The sequence below is a fragment of the Abramis brama genome (genome assembly GCF_963993115.1).
Source record: "Abramis brama genome assembly, chromosome: 2".
NCBI classification, from domain to species: domain Eukaryota; kingdom Metazoa; phylum Chordata; class Actinopteri; order Cypriniformes; family Leuciscidae; genus Abramis; species Abramis brama.
This window is the reverse complement of record NC_139964.1, coordinates 7,430,618-7,454,412: the sequence shown is the minus strand read 5'-3', so window position 1 is coordinate 7,454,412 and position 23,795 is coordinate 7,430,618. Positions and strand designations below refer to the sequence as shown.

At 36.5% G+C, this 23,795-nt stretch overlaps 2 protein-coding genes across 2 annotated transcripts in view; one reads left to right on the top strand and one right to left on the bottom strand.

The window, feature by feature from the left end:
* The window catches only part of LOC311077566 (uncharacterized protein), a 578,304-nt gene that overhangs the window by 169,468 nt on the left and 385,041 nt on the right, over window positions 1–23,795 (top strand). The window lies entirely within an intron of this gene.
* Window positions 1–23,795, bottom strand: part of LOC311069356 (deoxynucleoside triphosphate triphosphohydrolase SAMHD1-like) — a gene marked incomplete at its 5' end in the record, with an annotated part of 179,328 nt that overhangs the window by 126,646 nt on the left and 28,887 nt on the right. The gene's annotated exons all lie outside the window — the stretch shown is intronic.

Genomic DNA, 23,795 nt, shown 5'->3' with positions numbered 1-23,795 from the left:
AAACTTGGTGTCTATCGATTCCTTGGGTCATGACAAATCCGTGGATATCGATTTTGCCATGATGGGATGTACCACGTGTCCGCCATTTTGAATGATGTCATAATTTGCAATATCTTTTAAACTATTTGAAATTTCTTCACCAAATTTGGTATGGATCATCATTAGCATGGCCCGAAGGTACCTGAGAAATTTGATCACAGCGCCACCTAGTGTTCCAGAGATATCATTGTTTTTTGAAAAAACGCTTATAACTTTTGCTAACATTGCTTGAAATTTGATTTCTTTATGTCAATATATTCCTTGGCTTATGCCGATTTCAACGATATCTCATATGTTATTTATCAACAATGTGACTGGCCGCCATATTGGAGTGAATGTAAAACAGTTTTTTCGCTACTCCTCCTTCAAAATTGGTCTAATTTTGTCCAAACATGTACTCAAATGATCTTCGGACTGAGCCGCATAAAAGTACTGTCCCCGATTTTTTTGCTATACTGGAAAAAAAAAGTTATGATGTCGCAAACTTAATGAGGTCAACCCATAATTGGTTCAGAGGCTGTAACTTGTGAACAGTTTGTCACAAAATCATAAAATTGGTGTCTATCGATTCCTTGCGTCATGTCGAATCTGAGGATATCTATTTTGCCAGCATTGGATGTACCACATCATAAGCTATATTAGCATTAAGTTAGCTTAGCATGCTAATCTCGTTAACATGATTTTGTGTGCTCATTCACACACTGAAGCCTCTCCTCTGCAGCTTTGTAAAACATGTCCTCTGGGTGGCGCAAGTGGTTCAACCATGCGTCATGAATCCCGAACCATTGTGGTCGTGGGTTCGAGACCAGTGTGGGGCGACTTTGAAATTGTGTATAAAATAATAATTTAAATTCCTTCCGGCTCTGCACTGCTGTTGGTGCTTAAATGCTAGCTGTGCTGCTGTAATTGATGTGCTTACTGTGCTTGATGTACATTAAATTTCTGATGTTTTGCTCTTCTGGCTCCGCATTGCGCTACAGCGGCTGTTGCTTGCTCTGCCTTGCAGGGCTTGGCCCCGTATTGCTGCTTGCAGCTATATTTATTATTATTATTATTCTTCTTCCTCCTCTTGAAGTCTATGGCAGCCCTATGAACCATACATAGGAAAATGATGAAATTTGGCACACTTGTAGTGATGGTAATGAAAAGTAATTGTAGCAATTTTTGAGTCTCTAGGTCCAACTCTATAGCGCCACCAGCAGTTCAAAAATTCAACATTGAAATGGTTATAACTTTTGAACCCTTTGATCTAGAAAAATGAAACTTAGTACACCTGATTCATCTCATCATGCTGATTAGAACCAATATCTTACATTAAGACTCCGCCCATTACAGTAGTGGCCATTTTGAAAAGTACAGTATGCAGTTTTTTTGCTACTCCTCCTTCAAAATTGGTCTAATTTTGTCCAAACATGTACTCAAATGATCTTCGGACTGAGCCGCATAAAAGTACTGTCCCCGATTTTTTTTATTCTTCTCTGATCAAAAGTTATGACGTCGCAAACTTAACGAGGTCGACCCAAAATTGGTTCAGAAGCTATAGCTCGGCCAAACTTTGATCAATCGAAACGAAAATTGGTACACTTCATCGGAAGCATGATCTGAGGTTCCATGCCAAAGTTGGGAACAGCGCCACCTACGGGTCATGAGATATGGAAAATGCATATTTTGGCCAATAACTTATGAACAGTTTGTCAGAAAATTATAAACTTGGTGTCTATCGATTCCTTGGGTCATGACAAATCCGTGGATATCGATTTTGCCATAATGGGATGTACCACGTGTCCGCCATTTTGAATGATGTCATAATTTGCAATATCTTTTAAACTATTTGAAATTTCTTCACCAAATTTGGTATGGATCATCATTAGCATGGCCCGAAGGTACATGAGAAGTTTGATCACAGCGCCACCTAGTGTTCCAGAGATATCATTGTTTTTTGAAAAAACACTTATAACTTTTGCCAACATTGCTTGAAATTTGATTTCTTTATGTCAATATATTCCTTGGCTTATGCCGATTTCAACGATATCTCATATGTTATTTTTCAACAATGTGACTGGCCGCCATATTGGAGCGAATGTAAAACAGTTTTTTCGCTACTCCTCCTTCAAAATTGGTCTAATTTTGTCCAAACATGTACTCAAATGATCTTCGGACTGAGCCGCATAAAAGTACTGTCCCCGATTTTTTTGCTATACTGGAAAAAAAAAGTTATGATGTCGCAAACTTAATGAGGTCAACCCATAATTGGTTCAGAGGCTGTAACTTGTGAACAGTTTGTCACAAAATCATAAAATTGGTGTCTATCGATTCCTTGCGTCATGTCGAATCTGAGGATATCTATTTTGCCAGCATTGGATGTACCACATCATAAGCTATATTAGCATTAAGTTAGCTTAGCATGCTAATCTCGTTAACATGATTTTGTGTGCTCATTCACACACTGAAGCCTCTCCTCTGCAGCTTTGTAAAACATGTCCTCTGGGTGGCGCAAGTGGTTCAACCATGCGTCATGAATCCCGAACCATTGTGGTCGTGGGTTCGAGACCAGTGTGGGGCGACTTTGAAATTGTGTATAAAATAATAATTTAAATTCCTTCCGGCTCTGCACTGCTGTTGGTGCTTAAATGCTAGCTGTGCTGCTGTAATTGATGTGCTTACTGTGCTTGATGTACATTAAATTTCTGATGTTTTGCTCTTCTGGCTCCGCATTGCGCTACAGCGGCTGTTGCTTGCTCTGCCTTGCAGGGCTTGGCCCCGTATTGCTGCTTGCAGCTATATTTATTATTATTATTATTATTCTTCTTCCTCCTCTTGAAGTCTATGGCAGCCCTATGAACCATACATAGGAAAATGATGAAATTTGGCACACTTGTAGTGATGGTAATGAAAAGTAATTGTAGCAATTTTTGAGTCTCTAGGTCCAACTCTATAGCGCCACCAGCAGTTCAAAAATTCAACATTGAAATGGTTATAACTTTTGAACCCTTTGATCTAGAAAAATGAAACTTAGTACACCTGATTCATCTCATCATGCTGATTAGAACCAATATCTTACATTAAGACTCCGCCCATTACAGTAGTGGCCATTTTGAAAAGTACAGTATGCAGTTTTTTTGCTACTCCTCCTTCAAAATTGGTCTAATTTTGTCCAAACATGTACTCAAATGATCTTCGGACTGAGCCGCATAAAAGTACTGTCCCCGATTTTTTTTATTCTTCTCTGATCAAAAGTTATGACGTCGCAAACTTAACGAGGTCGACCCAAAATTGGTTCAGAAGCTATAGCTCGGCCAAACTTTGATCAATCGAAACGAAAATTGGTACACTTCATCGGAAGCATGATCTGAGGTTCCATGCCAAAGTTGGGAACAGCGCCACCTACGGGTCATGAGATATGGAAAATGCATATTTTGGCCAATAACTTATGAACAGTTTGTCAGAAAATTATAAACTTGGTGTCTATCGATTCCTTGGGTCATGACAAATCCGTGGATATCGATTTTGCCATGATGGGATGTACCACGTGTCCGCCATTTTGAATGATGTCATAATTTGCAATATCTTTTAAACTATTTGAAATTTCTTCACCAAATTTGGTATGGATCATCATTAGCATGGCCCGAAGGTACCTGAGAAATTTGATCACAGCGCCACCTAGTGTTCCAGAGATATCATTGTTTTTTGAAAAAACGCTTATAACTTTTGCTAACATTGCTTGAAATTTGATTTCTTTATGTCAATATATTCCTTGGCTTATGCCGATTTCAACGATATCTCATATGTTATTTATCAACAATGTGACTGGCCGCCATATTGGAGTGAATGTAAAACAGTTTTTTCGCTACTCCTCCTTCAAAATTGGTCTAATTTTGTCCAAACATGTACTCAAATGATCTTCGGACTGAGCCGCATAAAAGTACTGTCCCCGATTTTTTTGCTATACTGGAAAAAAAAAGTTATGATGTCGCAAACTTAATGAGGTCGACCCATAATTGGTTCAGAGGCTGTAACTTGTGAACAGTTTGTCACAAAATCATAAAATTGGTGTCTATCGATTCCTTGCGTCATGTCGAATCTGAGGATATCTATTTTGCCAGCATTGGATGTACCACATCATAAGCTATATTAGCATTAAGTTAGCTTAGCATGCTAATCTCGTTAACATGATTTTGTGTGCTCATTCACACACTGAAGCCTCTCCTCTGCAGCTTTGTAAAACATGTCCTCTGGGTGGCGCAAGTGGTTCAACCATGCGTCATGAATCCCGAACCATTGTGGTCGTGGGTTCGAGACCAGTGTGGGGCGACTTTGAAATTGTGTATAAAATAATAATTTAAATTCCTTCCGGCTCTGCACTGCTGTTGGTGCTTAAATGCTAGCTGTGCTGCTGTAATTGATGTGCTTACTGTGCTTGATGTACATTAAATTTCTGATGTTTTGCTCTTCTGGCTCCGCATTGCGCTACAGCGGCTGTTGCTTGCTCTGCCTTGCAGGGCTTGGCCCCGTATTGCTGCTTGCAGCTATTTTTCAGATTGTATTTGTCTGAAAGAATGGCTTGAAGGTAAGTAAATCATGGGGTAATTTTCATTTATAAGTGAACTACCCTTTTAACAAAATAAGGGAAGAATATACCTTGTACAATTAAGCAAGGTGTGCTTGGTAGGGTCTCTCTCTGGATATCAGCAGCTGTGGCAGAGGGCTAGGGAATAAAAAATGTAAACATTACCAAATGTATTACCAATTACACAACAAATACCAATTACAAATCTATTATTATTGTAATATTCCATACAGTCTGCCAGGCAGCCACATATAATTTGAGACAAACAAAATGGTTAACTTGATTTTAATACTACTAATAATTTGCTGCCTTCTCTGAAGACAGAGAGCGGTGAAAGCCTTTCAACAGAACCCAGGATCCGAAAAAATATTTAATGATGATGCTGGTTGGTTTAAGTTGTGCACGCGTGGTTTATTTTATATAAAGACAGCTTAACTTTAACTTACGTTACATGACTGCTCTTTCACCCTGGTTGGCCAAGCACAAAGTAAAGTTATAACATCTGAACATACCAGATGCTATATTCAGCTTTTATCACAGTTATAGCTAACTTACAGAATTAAATGAAGATACCTTCATTTAATTCTTTCTGTATTCAGTGACCGTAAAATCTACAAGCTACGTTTATGCTGTGTGCAAACTACGATTTCAAGACCCCTGATTACAAGGCAGCAAAACAGAAGTCATACAACAGCCTGTCCAGTAGCATGTGTAATCAATAATAATAATAATAACCTGAGCTAAGGAAGCTTACCGGGCTAACGTTAATGCTTATTTTTACAGTCTGGGATAACGTTATTTGAGCTATCGTCATTGTGGTGGTTTTCTATTAACGTTATAAGCTCAGCTCGACTCGATTCTACTCACCATGTTTGTTTTTCCATTGTGAATATCTAGTGTCTTGTACCTGATGTGGTGGTAACTTACCTTTTTCCTTATGGTTTGAGTAAGACCACTTTACCGGGGTCAGTTCATGTTGTTTATACCGGGAGTGAGCGAGTCGAGTCGGGGCGAGTTGAGCTAACATTATAGGGATCTAACATTACTCTCTAGATAATGTCACTTAAATATACCAAACGAAAAATTGTGAATATCTCGGACCTTGCACCTGCATGTGGTTCCTTTTCCGTATGGATTGAGTAAGAAGACGCCACTTCACCGCGGTCAGTTCAGGTTGATTTTAGTCGACTCGGGGCGAAGCTGAAGCTAATGTCACTGAAATATACCAAACGAAACAATCAGCAGCACTCACTCATATCAACGGTATTAATATATCCATATACTTATAAAATAGATTTCATGTTAACGTTTCATACCTGAGATGTGTATTTCTTCCAAAAATGTTTGATTCTCTGGTGCCGTTGGCCGCGCAATTTCAAAATTCAAACAGCAACGATCCCACAATGCTATGCAGTGGCTGTAAAATAATGCTTCTACAGTGTAGTTACAATAAAATTACAGGACTGTCCATAAATTTCCCATCATGCATTTGCATTTACAATAAAAACATGAATACAACATGTTGTTGTAAAATTTATTGTTAAAATTACATCAATTGCTAACAGTGTGCTGTCACAGTGGTCCATTTCCTCAGCGATGGACCTTGCATGCAGTACCGCCAGAAGGGGAACTTCTACCTCTTCACCTCTCTCATCCACAAAAAGGGATTCCAAGCTGGGACGTGGAATTTCTTTGAGGCCAGCCACGGTAAAGGAGCGCCAGATGGGGCTGGAGGTGTTATGAAGAGGAGTGTGGATTGGTTGGTGTGGACACGCCCGTGATATCCAAAATGCATTGGATCTGTTTGAGGCCTTGGTGCACACAGGCACCACTCTTAAACTCTTCTACATAAGCAAAGTGTCTATTGACAGGGCAATGAAAGACATGCCAGACATCATCCCCCAAGTCCCATCAACCATGAGGATACACCAGGTTGTCACTACATCTCCTGGGCATATGCTGTACCGGGACGTGAGCTGCATGTGCACTGTAGTCAAGATTCTTCAACACTGCTTCAACAACCCAAGTACACCAACAACAGAAGAAATCAAATGGGGTCCAGAAGTCATTCAGAAGTGGTGCACCATAAAATATGACGGAGACATATACCCAGGCATCATCACCGCCATTGATGACGTGGCCCAAGTGGCCCACCAGAGAAGACATGATCTGGTTTTGATGATGTAATTTGTTTCATTCCACCTCCTCAGCCTGTAACCACCAGTCACCATCAGATCCAAAAAGACATTTGGGCAAAGCTTGTGGAGGATAAGGATTAGGAAATATTATCTTGAATTTCATCTTTGTTCTGGTTACTACACCCGCGTTCGCAAGATGGGGTTATTGTTTTCACTCCTGTCTGTGTTTGTGCCATTCTAGTTGTTTATTGTTATTGTGTCTGGCCATGTTATTGTTAAATAGAATTTTAATGAATTGTTAAATGAAATATGTTTTTATATTGAAATAAAATGAAAGTAGTTTACTGAATTAAAATACAAGTGTTTGGACTATATCGGTTGTCCATCATATTCTAATGAATTTGCTCCTTATTATATGTCCTTGGCTGAACTTTACAATATATGACTAATTTTACATTAACTTTAAAAGTATAATAATAATTTAAAATAGGAATGCTTATCAAAACTTAAATAAAGAGCACAAAACATAAATTTTTCTGCATCAACAGAATCCATAAAGTCAGTCCTGTCACAGCACCGTCAGTCCTGTCACACAGGAAATTTTGATATAAAAATGTACTATTTGAGGAAATATTGATGAATTAATCTCTTCAATTGTGTAGATGAAGGTGGGGGTATATATCCACCACTAAGTTTTTGTAAAAATCTCCTATGTAAAGCTAGTTTCTTTTACAACTTTATTAGTGCCTGGCGGGTATGTGATTTTGCTCACTACAGTTGACCAAAAAAGTTGCTTATATTTCTTATAGGAATTACAAAACCATGTTAGATACAATCAGGGACATGTGACCAATAAGAAAATGCTATTTGTATCAAAGAAATTATTTAGGAAACCATTCTAACATATACAAATTTGTCTGTGACAGGGTCTGACATATTAGGGGTGAAATGGGTATACAATTTTTTTTTATTCAATCATAAAAACATGCTGCGATGGCATGATATGTGTGTCTCATAGTTTAATAGGTCATCTATATGACTCAACATTCAGATTTAAGAACAAGATATTCTTCCTCCCAAGATTTTTTATAAGTGGAAATGTACATTTCTGGTAGAATGTCCCCTGGAGTAAAATGTAGGTTCTCTTTAACTTGCATCTCATAAAGGTGTGTGTGTTTGCTTTAGCTACTTAAGGAAATGAAAATCCCTCTCTCTCTAAACTTGTATAAACAATAAACACCCATCTCTTTTTTAACTGCATTCCAAAGTCCGGCTCAAGTTCCAAAAGTGAGCAATACTACAGTGAAAGCAATTGTTTAATTTCAGTCCTTTGTCTGTTATTAAAACAGACATGTTGTTCTCCATGAACGCCTGCAATTGTTGATAAAGCACCAACTTAAAGGGTTAGTTCACCCAAAAATGAAAATTCTGTCAGTAATTACTCACCCTCATGTTGTTCCAACCGCGTAAGACCTTCGTTCATCTTCGGAACACAAATTAAGATATTTTTGATGAAATCTGAGTGCTGGATCACTTCTCCATAGGCTGCTAGGTGGCCGAAACTTGCTGGCCCAGAAAAGTTATTAAAGAGATTGTTAATATAGTCCAAGTGACTACAGTGGCTCAATCTTAAAGGAGAACTCCGGTCAATTTTAACATTGAGCTCATTTTTTTGTACATTTGGAGTGCTGTCAATACAGAGAACAAGACAAAAATCGGTGTTGCCTACACCGTGTTATTCTCTTTTTAAAATTTGCACCCTGTTGACTTCAATGGGGCAAGTTTTAAACCTGCTTTTAGCCTCTTAACATCCTTGATGTGTCATTACAAGTGCACAGGTCATGTGAGTGATTCCTTCAGAGTGAACGTGTGTGACTCTGACTGCAGTAGATGTGAAAGATATGAATAAAAATGATGTTTATTCAGCCAGTGCTCATACCTGTATTTATTTCCTGTTTTCGATCGAAGTCCATAGTAATCGATTGTCGAGTTCACGCGCATTGGTTTAGTACCTATGATCAAGCACGTGAACTCGACAATCGACAGGTATTTGCGCTGGCTGAATAAACATCATTTTTATTCATATCTTTCACATCTACTGCAGTCAGATTGACTCGTGTTCACTCTGAAGGAATCACTCACATGACCTGTGCACTTGTAATGACACATCAAGGATGTTAAGAGGCTAAAAGCAGGTTTAAAACTTGCCCCATTGAAGTCAACAGGGTGCAAATTTTAAAAAGAGGATAACACAGTGTAGGCAACACCGATTTTTGTCTTGTTCTCTGTATTGACAGCACTCCAAATGTACAAAAAAATTAGCTCAATGTTAAAATTGACCGGAGTTCTCCTTTAAGTATATCAAGCGACGAGAATACTTTTTGTGCGCAAAAACAAACAAAAATAACGACTTTATTCCACTATTCATTTCCTTCTCTCTGGCCTCTAGTTGGTTCACGTAGTGTTTTTGCGCTGCGCGTCTGTGTTTTATGTCATCACGCATCACACACATGACCAGCGTCGGCCAATAGTGAGCCTACGTGGTGACGTATAACACAGACGCGCTGCGCTAAAACACTACGTGAACCAACTAGAGGCCAGAGAGAAGGAAATGAATAGTGGAATAAAGTCGTTATTTTTGTTTGTTTTTGCGCACAAAAAGTATTCTCGTCGCTTGATATACTTAAGATTGAGCCACTGTAGTCACTTGGACTATATTAACGATCTCTTTAATAACTTTTCTGGGCCAGCAAGTTTTGGCCACCTAGCAGCCTATGGAGAAGTGATCAGCTCTCAGATTTCATCAAAAATATCTTAATTTGTGTTCCGAAGATTAACGAAGGTCTTATGCGGTTGGAACAACATGAGGGTGAGTAATTACTGACAGAATTTACATTTTTAGGTGAACTAACCCTTTAATGAAAGTCAATGGTCAAGAGCACAACTAAAGCAAACACTGATCTCCATAATGGTGACATCAAACGAAACATTTTCAATAAGACATCAACATTTAAACCTCTGCTAAATGTCATCAACATTTAGACCTTCTGTAGACGTGTGACAGAAATAAAGTCAGTCTGGTTAGTAATAGTGAAGCTGGTAATGCTGTTTGTGGAGTTGTTTAATCAGATCTTCAGAGATTTCATGTCTTTTATCGTCAGTTCATTCAAGGCTGTGTCTGAATAAAGTTGTAGTTTGTGTTCTTATTACTCTTTTGAAAAGATGATTAAAGAATGTTTCAGGAACATCACACTAACCTTTAAACAACATTCTAGTAACATTAAGGAAAGTGGACATTTTATGTTCTTGGAATGTTAGAAATCAACGTTCCTATTATGTTGAATTTTAAATCAAAATTAAGTTGAAAGAACGTTTGAGGAACATTATACCTTTTAAAACACGTTCCTCTAACGTCAAGAAAACTGGACATTTTTTCACGTTCCCAGAACCAACACTGAATATTTGGAGAACGTTCTAATAACAAAAGTCTGTTAGCTGGACGTCTGCTTCATCATGATAATGATTTTTCCATTACACCTCACAATAAGCATTTATAAATCCAAGTAATTCTGACAAATACTGTGCGTGTATGTAACAGGTTTGCTGGTTTCATAGGTGGTATTGTTTTTTTTTTTGTTTTTTTTATATCTTTCTTTTTAAACTTTTGTTCATGTAAGGTGTGTCTTGATAGTAGATGTGACAGGTGATGTCCTGAAAAACAAAGACACACTAACACCCATCTGAAATACACACCTGAGCAGGTTCAATCTGTAAGGTGTGTAAATGTTCACATTGATAAAATAATTCTGTGTTTGACTTTAATGAAGTATCTGTAGTGAAACAGGTTCTGTGTGAAGAACAGGTGACGCAGCTTCAGTAGATGAACAGCTGATCTTTGTTTGTTTCCACTGTGAACTTTCACTCTTTGACACGTCACTGTTGCAACGGACTTTGCAAAATAAAGAATTAAATGAAAGCTTCTGTGTCTTTAAATAAACAATAGAGCTACAAATATAACTAAAACAACAAAAAGGGTATTAGTTCATGTCAGGTGTGTCTTGATAGTAGATGTGACAGGTGATGTCCTGAAAAACAAAGACACACTAACACCCATCTGAAATACGCACCTGAGTTCAATCTGTAAGGTGTGTAAATGTTCACACACATAAAATAATTCTGTGTTTGACTTTAATGAAGTACCTGTAGTGAAACAGGTTCTGTGTGAAGAACAGGTGACGCAGCTTCAGTAGATGAACAGCTGATCTTTGTTTGTTTCCACTGTGAACTTTCACTCTTTTACACGTCACTGTTGCAACGGACTTTGCAAAATAAAGAATTAAATTAAAGCTTCTGTGTCTTTAAATAAACAATAGAGCGACAAATATAACTAAAACAACAACAAGGATTTACAGTATAAAAAGTGAAAAAAGGAATAAAAATGCTGCTGCCAGTTCTCTTCTCTCCATCACAAGTTTGATCCAATCACAACATCCTCCCTGAAACAAGATGATGAACTTTACAGCCGCATAATTAATATTGCTTTATCTTAAGAGTTTTTGCTGTTTTTATTTAATCTGAATGATAAAATCCAACAGGGATTCTAAATAACACTTTTAAGTTAACTTTACTCAATGTCTTAACTTCATTGTAAAAATCTAGTAATCTGTACTATCCACATACTATGCCGTTTTTACTATGACATTTTATCAAGCATGATTTTTGCTGTTTTATTTATTTATTTTCTTCACTTTTCTAAAGCCAAAATAGTACAATTATAATACACTGTGATTATAATACATGATATATTTTTTGTCAATTTGGCTCCATTGATTAGTGTTGTTTCCAATAACATTGATTCTCTCATAAAACTCTATTAAATTAATTCATAGAGCTCAGAACATTAACCAAAATGTTGCATTTTATTTCTATTAATAATTTCCATTTGCATTAAAATATGTATTCTTATGGATAACACAGATGGGCTTAAATGGCACACATGTAAATGTATTAGATCACTTCAGACTTTATCTGTGTCTCGAAGGCTGAGTCCTCCGGACGTTTCATTTGTCACGTCATTGAAGCGGCTTCATTTCAGTAAACTGACCATTACAAAGTCATTAAGAAATTACAACAATCTATGCTTTATTAGGAATAACTGTCACTTATATAATGTTACTGTTCTGAAATAAGAAATTAGGGCTGGGCGATATATCGCACGATATTGTTATGCGCCTCTCATCAGTAAAGCCAGTTCCTTGATTAGTAGTAAATCGCCATCACCTGCTTTCAGATGGAGCGGTGTTAAATTAACACTCCTGGGGCTGGGAGTGTATATGAGTCCACACTCAAGAGTGTAAAGTGTTAAAATATGAGTGTTAAATTAACACTCAAGAGTGTTAAAGTTAATGAGATAATTAAGTGATTCATTTAGTGATGATTGAGCATTATTGAACACACCTGATGTTAACAAGCAGAATCACTGAAGGAGAAAATCTCAAATTGTAAGTTACCATTATGGCGATGGGTGTTTGCTTTAGTTGGGCTCTTGACCTCTATCTGTTTACTTTAATTTTTACTGTTGTTTGTCTGCTGTTATTGATTTATAACAGTTAAATGAACAAAGTAAAGTATGATCTGACAGTGTTGGTTATGTTTTGACATAATCATGCTGTGATCTGATAAATGAAACTTATTGAGATAGTTTGGTGTAACTTGTTAGCAGCAGTTTTGCGATTCTTCAGCCTATGATTATCAGTACTTTACTTATGATTCAAAATATTTAATAACATTGATCTGATCAAAAGACTTTCAAATAAATTCATTTAAAGTGAACAGTGGCTGCCACCAATCACAACTCATTAATGGCTCCCATCATGCATTGCGGTATGAATAAATTATGATCTGAATTGTCCATCTATGTAATTTACTTTTCCTAATTAAATATATTGCTCGTCACCATTGTTGAGATGCATTGACTGAATCTTTACGTCTGTGTGTGCCTAAAAGAAAGATTTTTTTTTTTAAAACAACTTTCAAGAAATCCTTTATATTATATCAAAAATTCTGGGCATTTATGCAGATTCACAGTTATGCTGTAACCAACAACCTAAACCGAATTCAGAAAGAAGGATCTTAATGAGTTCAGTGATCAAGTTCAAATGATGATTGTCATAATATAACCAACACCATCAGATCACTTTTTTTTCTTTGTTCATCTAGCAGTTATAACTCAGATACAGCAGACAAACAAAATCTAAAGTAAACACATAAGGCTCAAGAGCCCAACTAAAGCAAACACTATTCTCCATAACGGTGGCTTACAATTTGTGATTTTCTCCTTCAGTGATTCTGCTTGTTAACATCAGGTGTCTTCAATAATGCTCAATCATCACTAAATTAATCACTTAATTATCTCATTAACTTCAACACTCTTGAGTGTGGACTCATATACACTCCCAGGAGTGTTAATTTAACACTGGAGTTTTTGCTGTATACAAAGAGCCGTAGTTAACTGACGTAGTATTGCTGGCGATACGTCCGCGATATTAATGCATATGGCTCAGCTTGTCAGTTAACTACGGCTCTTTGTAGTAAATGCCGCTCCATCTGAAAGCAGGTGATGGCGATTTACTACTAATCAAGGAACCGGCTTTACTGATGAGATGCGCATAACAATATCGTGCGATATATCGCCCAGCCCTATAAGAAATCCTTTATGACATATGCGGCCGACAAATGTGACCTCTGGAGGAAGAAGCCTTTGAAATGAGACACAGATATAATGTGTGCGATTAAAGAAGTCATTCAGATTCACCTGAGCCAGATTAAACAGGTCAAATCAGGTTTCCTTCAAGTGTTCACAAGAACAATGAAAACATCCAGTGCTTTAATGCAAGTAAATCCAGTCAAACGGGTCCTTCTTTTTAAAGCAGGAACAAAAGAAGTTGTTGTATTTCCATTCATACACACTTTCACAATCTCTTCAGGCTTTGTATTTACTATTGTGTAATTTATGAGAGTAATATATGAGTTAAATGAAATGACAAAGAAAGATAATAAAAAATAAAGTATTGTGTAAAAGTTAAAAGATAATATTGCAGCGCTTCAAATGGTTTATTCTCCTTCATCTGCTTGAGTCTCTCTGGATGAAAGTATCTGCTAGAATTCAGTGATGGAAGCATGGATGTGATGAACAGAAATGTTATACATCAACACCTTATAAAGCCAATTTGATGACATTCTGTTTAAGCTCATTTTATAAACACTAACATAGAATGCATCCCAGCCAGCAGAGCCATGTGGGGCCCAAATGGGTTTGACCTGGGCTATCTAACTGGGACCCAGCCAGTTTTGCACCCAGTTTCCATGTAGGCCCCACATGGATTTGCCCAGATGAAATGAACACTGCTTAGTGTGCACACTACAGGCTGTTTAATGTAACACTTAATCAGTGTTGGAGGTAATGAGATACGTGATTAAGTGATTGAATAATGATTTTGTATTAGTGAAGAACACCTGCTGTTAACAAGCATAATCACTGAAGGAAAGAGAAACACAAGAACTACTTCCAGCCACAGCCTTGGATGAAATCAACTGAAGATAAAATACATTACATCTCTCAAGATCTCATTAAACAACTCCACAAACACACATTACCAGCTTCACTTATTACTAACCAGACTGACTTTATTTATGTCAGACATCTACAGAAAAGAATTAAGAAGAGGTTTAGATGTTGATTACTTATTTGAAAGTAATAGTTTGATTTGATGTTACTATTGTGGCGATCAGTGTGTGCTTTAGTCAGGCTCTTGACTTTTCAACATTTGTTTTTCTCTGGCAGCTGTGTCTGTTTGTTATGGCGAGAACAGCAAGAGAAAATATAATCAGATGCTGTAAGCTGATTGATGATAAGAATATAATCATCATATATTGGCTTATCTCATTGATATTATGTGGGAGGTTTATATGGGTAGTATGTTATTAATTCTGTTCTATTGTTGTGATTCTACAGCAAGAAAATAATAGAATTTAATCAGAACATCAAACGATTTTTAACACACCATTTACGTATTTTGGGCTCCTGTGAGTTTTACTCGCACACAGGCATCAAGAATCAGCATATGAATCTCAACAATGGTGACATGCTTCATGCTGCAATGCATTCTGAGTGCATCATACGAAACTTATCCATGGCTCCCAGAATGCATTGCACCATTGAAGCATGTCACCATTGTTGAGATTCATATGCTGATTCTTGATGCCTGTTCTTTTTCAATCACTTAATTATCTCATTATCTCCAACACTGATTAAGTGTTACATTAAACAGCCTGTAGTGTGCACACTAAGCAGTGTTCATTTCATCTGGGCAAATCCATGTGGGGCCTACATGGAAACTGGGTGCAAAACTGGCTGGGTCCCAGTTAGATAGCCCAGGTCAAACCCATTTGGGCCCCACATGGCTCTGCTGGCTGGGATTATATCCTGCAACATCTCGATAGACCTGGGTTTTACACGTGGATCTCATTTGTGGACTTCAGTTCGGCCTTCAATACCATGCCAAGCTCTCCATGCCAACCTCAATCTGTCTGTGGATCTCCAGCTTTCTGACAGACAGACAGCAGCTCGTGAGACTGGAGAAACTCTCTCTATCAGCACTGGCGCTCCTCAGGGTTGTGTTCTCTCCACTGCTTTTCTCCCGTACACACACGACTGCTCCTCCACACACTCCTCTGTCAAGCTCCTGGGGCCGGTTTCACAAAGATAGACTTTGACTATGGCTTAGATATAGTAGATAGTCAGACTTCAGATAGACATCTAAATCAGACCGTTGCACAAAGCACTTAAGACTCTGACTATCTTAAGTAGGACTACACTGCAATGCATTCTGGGTAAAATAAGACACTTTTCAAAACAAAAAACATGGCGGATCGAGTAAGCGCATTCAACCGCTCAGTGCAGTTTACCCCAGCGGAAAATATGTGTTTGTTGGAGGAGTATAAATGACGGAGTATGTTTTTATGTTTCCACTGTTCGATCGCGCCCGTGCCATCTCTCTCTCTGACATACACACACACATTCCAGCATTGCAATCTTGACATCGCAGCCTGTTATTATGCAGCGTTCACACCAAACGCGAATAGAGCGTCAAATTCGCGTCTATCGCGTCTAGTTCGACGCTTGAACATTTTGAATCCATTCGCGCGTCCAAGGCGAATAGGACGCGCGTATAAAGCGAGCGTTTGAAGCGAAATAGACGGTTGAACAGTCACGGTGTATTGCATTTCACGCATCGCCCGTGACGCTTGCGTATGAAAGCGCGTCGATCGTTGCTCGCGTTGACTATGTAACGGCCCTAACAGTTAAAAGGACATTTTACTTGGGAATGTAGTTAACAAGAAGAAATGTTTAAATTATGAGCCATTTTCCCTTTTCTTTTGGCAGTTTGTAATGTAACTCATTGTTACTGCTGGTTGCCAAGGTAACATAGAGTCTTAGACCTAAGTTAGCCTGGGGGTAAGGTGTCTAATTTTTTTGGTCTAAATTAAGTCAGTCTTTATTTTTGTGAAACAGTCTAACTTGCATTAGACTGTCTATGAGAAAATTTTAGACTTGTCTAACACTATAGACCGGTCTAAAATAGCTTTGTGAAACCGGCCCCTGAAGACACTCATCGGCCTTATCCAAAATGGTGACGAGTCTGCTTACAGACAAGAGGTCAAACAACTGTCACAACAACCTGGAGCTGAACTCACTCTGAACAGTGGAGATGATCGTGGACTTCAGGAGGAACACCTCAGTAACTGCAGAAGTGGAGGAAATGAGAGAAACGTCTATGAAGAATTGGCCTGTTTTTTTGTTTGTTTTTTTGCTTGACAAAATGACTCTCAAATCAATTAATCTTAACTTGGGTTTTCTGAGTTAAGGCATAGTATGTGAATAGTAAACAATGAACAAACATGAACAATGACAATAACAATGAAAACATTCAGTGCTTTAATGCAAGTAAATCCAGTTAAACTGGTTCTTCTGTTTAAAGCAGGAACAGATCATAATTTATAAGAGTAATATCTTCTGTTTTTCTGGCTTATCTAGATATTAAAAATGCTCTGAGCATAAACTTTTTTAAATCCTTCATATTTTCTGTTTGTCAAAAAATATTTGCATGCTGGGAGCCATTACTTTTATAATATGGTGGCTCCCAGTATGAAGCATGTCACCATTGTTGAGATGTCTAGTGTATGTCTCTCCTTTTTGTTTTCTCACAATGTGTTTTGAAATTAAAATCAGAATCTTTGTTAAAAAAAAAAGTATTGGTGGTAAAAAATCTATCAATAACAAGTGATCTCTTTTGGTCATTGATGATATTTGTCAAACGTCTTTTCTTTATGATGATGAAATATACTGTATATCACTTGATAATCTTTGTATGTGGTTTCCTTCGCAACATATTCTGTGTTTTGGTAAACACTGTTACAAAGACAACAACTAACATAAAAAAAAAAAAAGTCAAACTGCCCAACTAAAGGAAACACTGATCACCATAATAGTGACCAAACATTTTTCAGTGATTCTGAATAAAAGGAAAAAGACTGGAAACACAATTATTTTTCCAAAAAAATGTTTGAATATTGAATGATGTGGAGCGTCTTCTGCTTTGTGTTCAGAACAGACAGTAATTGTAAAGTGACAAAGACACACAGTAAAAACCCCAGTGTTAAATCAACACTGCTCAGAGCACATATGGTCCCACTCTACAGAGTGTTAAAAGTCAGATTGACTCGCGTTCACTCTGAAGGAATCACTCACATTGGCTGTGCACTTCTAATGACACATCAAGGATGTTAAGAGGCTAAAAGCAGGTTTAAAACTTGCCCCATTGAAGTCAACAGGGTGCAAATTTTAAAAAGAGAATAACACGGTGTAGGCAACACCGATTTTTGTCTTGTTCTCTGTATTGACAGCACTCCAAATGTACAAAAAAATTAGCTCAATGTTAAAATTGACCGGAGTTCTCCTTTAAGTATATCAAGCGACGAGCAAACTTTTTGTGCGCATAGTGAGCCTACGTGGTGACGTATAACACAGACGCGCTGCGCTAAAACACTACGTGAACCAAGTAGAGGCCAGAGAGAAGGAAATGAATAGTGGAATAAAGTTGTTATTTTTGTTTGTTTTTGCACACAAAAAGTATTCTCGTCGCTTGATATACTTGATATTGAGCCACTGTAGTCACTTGGACTATATTAACGATCTCTTTAATAACTTTTCTGGGCCAGCAAGTTTCGGCCACCTAGCAGCCTATGGAGAAGTGATCCAGCACTCAGATTTCATCAAAAATATCTTAATTTGTGTTCCGAAGATGAACGAAGGTCTTATGCGGTTGGAACAACATGAGGGTGAGTAATTACTGACAGAATTTTCATTTTTGGGTGAACTAACCCTTTAATGAAAGTCAATGGTCAAGAGCACAACTAAAGCAAACACTGATCTCCATAATGGTGACATCAAACGAAACATTTTCAATAAGACATCAACATTTAAACCTCTGCTAAATGTCATCAACATTTAGACCTTCTGTAGACGTGTGACAGAAATAAAGTCAGTCTGGTTAGTAATAGTGAAGCTGGTAATGCTGTTTGTGGAGTTGTTTAATCAGATCTTCAGAGATTTCATGTCTTTTATCTTCAGTTCATTCAAGGCTGTGTCTGAATAAAGTTGTAGTTTGTGTTCTTATTACTCTTTTGAAAAGATGATTAAAGAATGTTTCAGGAACATCACACTAACCTTTAAACAACATTCTAGTAACATTAAGGAAAGTGGACATTTTATGTTCTTGGAATGTTAGAAATCAACGTTCCTATAATGTTGAATTTTAAATCAAAATTAAGTTGAAAGAACGTTTGAGGAACATTATACCTTTTAAAACATGTTCCTCTAACGTCAAGAAAACTGGACATTTTTTCACGTTCCCAGAACCAACACTGAATATTTGGAGAACGTTCTAATAACAAAAGTCTGTTAGCTGGGTGTCTGCTTCATCATGATAATGATTTTTCCATTACACCTCAAAATAAGCATTTATAAATCCAAGTAATTCTGACAAATACTGTGTGTGTATGTAACAGGTTTGCTGGTTTCATAGGTGGTATTGTTTTTTTTTTTTTTTTTTTTTTTTTTTATATCTTTCTTTTTAAACTTTTGTTCATGTCAGGTGTGTCTTGATAGTAGATGTGACAGGTGATGTCCTGAAAAACAAAAAGACACACTAACACCCATCTAAAATACGCACCTGAGCAGGTTCAAACTGTAAGGTGTGTAAATGTTCACACTGATAAAATAATTCTGTGTTTGACTTTAATGAAGTATCTGTAGTGAAACAGGTTCTGTGTGAAGAACAGGTGAACAGCTGATCTTTGTTTGTTTCCACTGTGAACTTTCACTCTTTTACACGTCACTGTTGCAACGGACTTTGCAAAATAAAGAATGAAATTAAAGCTTCTGTGTCTTTAAATAAACAATAGAGCTACAAATATAACTAAAACAACAAAAAGGGTATTAGTTCATGTCAGGTGTGTCTTGATAGTAGATGTGACAGGTGATGTCCTGAAAAACAAAGACACACTAACACCCATCTAAAATACGCACCTGAGTTCAAACTTTAAGGTGTGTAAATGTTCACACACATAAAATAATTCTGTGTTTGACTTTAATGAAGTATCTGTAGAGAAACAGGTTCTGTGTGAAGAACAGGTGACGCAGCTTCAGTAGATGAACAGCTGATCTTTGTTTTTTCCACTGTGAACTTTCACTCTTTTACATGGACTTTGCAAAATAAAGAAAGAAATTAAAGCTTCTGTGTCTTTAAATAAACAATAGAACTACAAATATAACTAAAAGAACAACAAGGATTTACAGTATAAAAAGTGAAAAAAGGAATAAAAATGCTTTTGCCAGTTCTCTTCTCTCCATCACAAGTTCGATCCAATCACAGCATCCTCCCTGAAACAAGATGATGAACTTTACAGCTGCATAATTAATATTGCTTTATCTTAAGAGTTTTTGCTGTTTTTTATTTAATCTGCACTGTAAAATCCAACAGGGATTCTAAATAACACTTTTAAGTTAACTTTACTCAATGTCTTAACTTCATTGTAAAAATCTAGTAATCTGTACTATTCACATACTATGCTGTTTTTACTCAGAAAACCCAAGTTCAGATTAATTGACTGATTGGTTTGAGTGACATTTTATCAAGCATGATTTTTGCTGTTTTATTTATTTATTTATTTTCTTCACTTTTTTAAAGCCAAAAAAGGACAATTATAATACACTGTGATTATAATACATGATATATTTTTTGTCAATTTGGCTCCATTGATTCCTGTTGTTTCCAATAACATTGATTCTCTCATAAAACTCTATTAAATGAATTCATAGAGCTCAGAACACATCCTGAAATTATATTCAAATTAACCAAAATGTTGCATTTTATTTCTATGAATAATTTCCATTTGCATTAAAATATGTTTTCTTATGGATAACACAGATGGGCTTAAACGGCACACAAGTAAATGTATTAGATCACTTCAGACTTTATCTGTGTTTCATTTCGAAGGCTGAGTCCTCCGGACGTTTCATTTGTCATGTCATTGAAGCGGCTTCATTTCAGTAAACTGACCACTACAAAGTCATTAAGAAATTACAACAATCTATGCTTTATTAGGAATAACTGTCACTTTTATAATGTTACTGTTCTGAAATAAGAAATCCTTTATGCGGCCGACAAATGTGACCTCTGGAGGAAGAAGCCTTTGAAATGAGACACAGATATAATGTGTGCGATTAAAAAAGTCATTCAGATTCACCTGAGCCAGATTAAACAGGTCAGATCAGGTTTCCTTCAAGTGTTCACAAGAACAATGAAAACATGCAGTGCTTTAATGCAAGTAAATCCAGTCAAACGGGTCCTTCTGTTTAAAGCAGGAACAAAAGAAGTTGTTGTATTTCCATTCATACACACTTTCACAATCTCTTCAGGCTTTGTATTTACTATTGTGTAATTTATGAGAGTAATATATGAGTTAAATGAAATGACAAAGAAAGATAATAAAAAATAAAGTATTGTGTAAAAGTTAAAAGATACTATTGCAGCGCTTCAAATGGTTTATTCTCCTTCATCTGCTTGAGTCTCTCTGGATGAAAGTATCTGCTAGAATTCAGTGATGGAAGCATGGATGTGATGAACAGAAATGTTATACATAAACACCTTATAAAGCCAATTTGATGACATTCTGTTTAAGCTCATTTTATAATCACTATTAACATGGGACTGCATTATATCCTGCAACATCTCGATAGACCTGGGACTTGCGCATGGATCTTATTTGTGGACTTCAGTTTGGCCTTCAATACCATCATGCCTGATCTTCTCACATCTGACCCAGCTCTCCATGCCAACCTCAATCTGTCAGTGGATCTCCAGCTTTCTGACAGACAGACAGCAGCTCGTGAGACTGGAGAAACTCTCACTATCAGCACTGGTGCTCCTCAGGGTTGTGTTCTCTCCACTGCTCTTCTCCCGTACACACACGACTGCTCCTCCACACACTCCTCTGTCAAGCTCCTGAAGACACTCATCGGCCTTATCCAAAATGGTGACGAGTCTGCTTACAGACAAAAGGTCAAACAACTGTCACAACAACCTGGAGCTGAACTCACTCTGAACAGTGGAGATGATCGTGGACTTCAGGAGAAACACCTCAACACCATTATTTTTTTAACCGTTTTTTTTTTTTTTTTTTTTTTATGGGGTCCAGTGTATCAGTCAAAAGATAGTCAAATAGTCAAGAGAAAGGACATTATAACAGTGATATAACATATGGAAAAGTCTGCTTCATCATGGACTTCATCAGGACTTTTCCATTACTTCTCACAATAAGCATTTATAGATCCAAGTACACTGTAAAAAAGAATACATTGATTTTATTGATAACTAATCAATAAAATTGAGGCAACAGATTACAAGCAATATAATTGGACTTTGTGTGAGTTCAGGTCAAATGATGAATAATGATAATGTTAAAACACAACCAACACCATCAGATCACCTTTTCTCTTTGTTCATCTGGCTGTTATAACTCAGGTACAGCAGCCAAACAAAATCTAAAGTTAATAATTTAAGGGTCAAGAGCCCAACTAAAACACACACTGATCTCCACAATGGTGACTTTAATTATGGTTTTCTCCTTCAGTGATTCTGCTTGTTAACACCAGGTGTCTTCAATAATGGTCAATAAAAGATATTTTGTAAATTTTACTCATTTTAAATGGTTAACTTTTAAGGAATTAATTTGATTAATTACTACTCAATTCTAATTTGTTAAATTTAATTTAATTAAGAATATTGCTTGTAATCTGTTGCCTCAATTTTATTGATTAGATATCAATAAAATCAATGTATTCTTTTTTACAGTATGGAATTTTTCATTCGTGCAACTGAAGTTGAAGTTTTTTCATTAACATAAAACATTAACATTATCCATGAATTAGTAATAAAAAAAAAAAACATGTTCTTATTATAAAATTGCAACAGTCAGCATAATGTAATACAAATCAAATAGCATTTAAAGTAAATAAATAAATAAATACAACAACAAATAAATAAGGATAATAAAACAATAAACATAATTAATAATTATTAAATTATATTTCAAATAATAAACATAAATAATAGATCTAGTGACAATTTCTGTAAAATGTATGGTAAAAGACAAATAGTAATTGCAATATAATATAAATATAATAAAACAAATTATTAATATGATATGGTAACAAAGCATTGTTTTTTGTTGTTCAAACAAAGGAACAAATTCTCATCCTTAGATTAGATGCATTTTAATATTTTGGTCCAATGTACAAAAGAATAAATTAGAATATCAAACACATACACTATACTGACAAAAGTGTTTAGACACCAGACCATTACACCAAAAGGGACTTTATTCTAAGTAAATAGACGTTAATATTGAGTTGGTCCCCCCATTTATTTCTGCGGTAACTCAGAGAAACATTTTATCACCACATTGCTGCCATTCAAGATAATATATTGTTCGGATGTCTAGACCATGAAATCCACTTAAAACAAATATTGCCTCAACTTTAAGACTCAGTTTCAGCCAGTGTTTGAAGAGAGGCGTCACATCAATATGTGGTTTTGTTTTCAGCTTCTAAGCAACAATATAGTTTAGCAGCATTGCCACCCAGTGGAAATAATTGCCATTACACACTCTTGGGCAAAGAGCCAAAAATGGGGTTCGACGAGTTTTAATTACAGCAATTTGATTGCGGTTACAATGCACGTTAAAGTAATCAAGAGAGAATTTTATTTTTGAGTGAACCCTTTTAGATCTTATTTTAAGATCACAACTGTCAGTCAATGTAAACTGCAATGTTATGTCCTTTTAAAAATATAAACCTTGAGAAAAAAAAATAAACAGGAAAAAAAATCTCAAGTGAAAGGTAAACAGTGAGACTTGGAAAAATAAAGCATGTTAAGATTTCAGATGCAAAAGCCTCTTAGTCCGTCTACAGTTTTTGTTTAATATTAACATTTTTATCAGGCTCCTAAAGGTTTCTACCAAAGTAATGACATTTCTGAATGGGCTGAGGGGATTTAGTGAGTTTGAAGTGAAAGTATTTGATGAGTGTATATGTGCGGAGAGCATTCACTCAATATTATTATCTCATTTTTGACAGAGGTGGCTTTCAGAGGCTTTTGCATCGGAGGTCTTCATGTATATTATTTTACCTTGTTTTCCTTTATCAGGGTTTCCACTTTCTCACCAGAGTATGTGATGAGGCTGCTGATAACAACGTGCCTTTTTCTGTCAATTGTGTTGTCCTAACAAATGAGAGTAATTTACATTTACATTTAGTCATTTAGCAGACGCTTTTATCAAAAGCGACTTACAAATTAGGACTAAATTAAGCGAGTCATCAAGAAGAGGCAAAAACAACGCAAGTGCTCAAAATAGTAATTGTACATTAC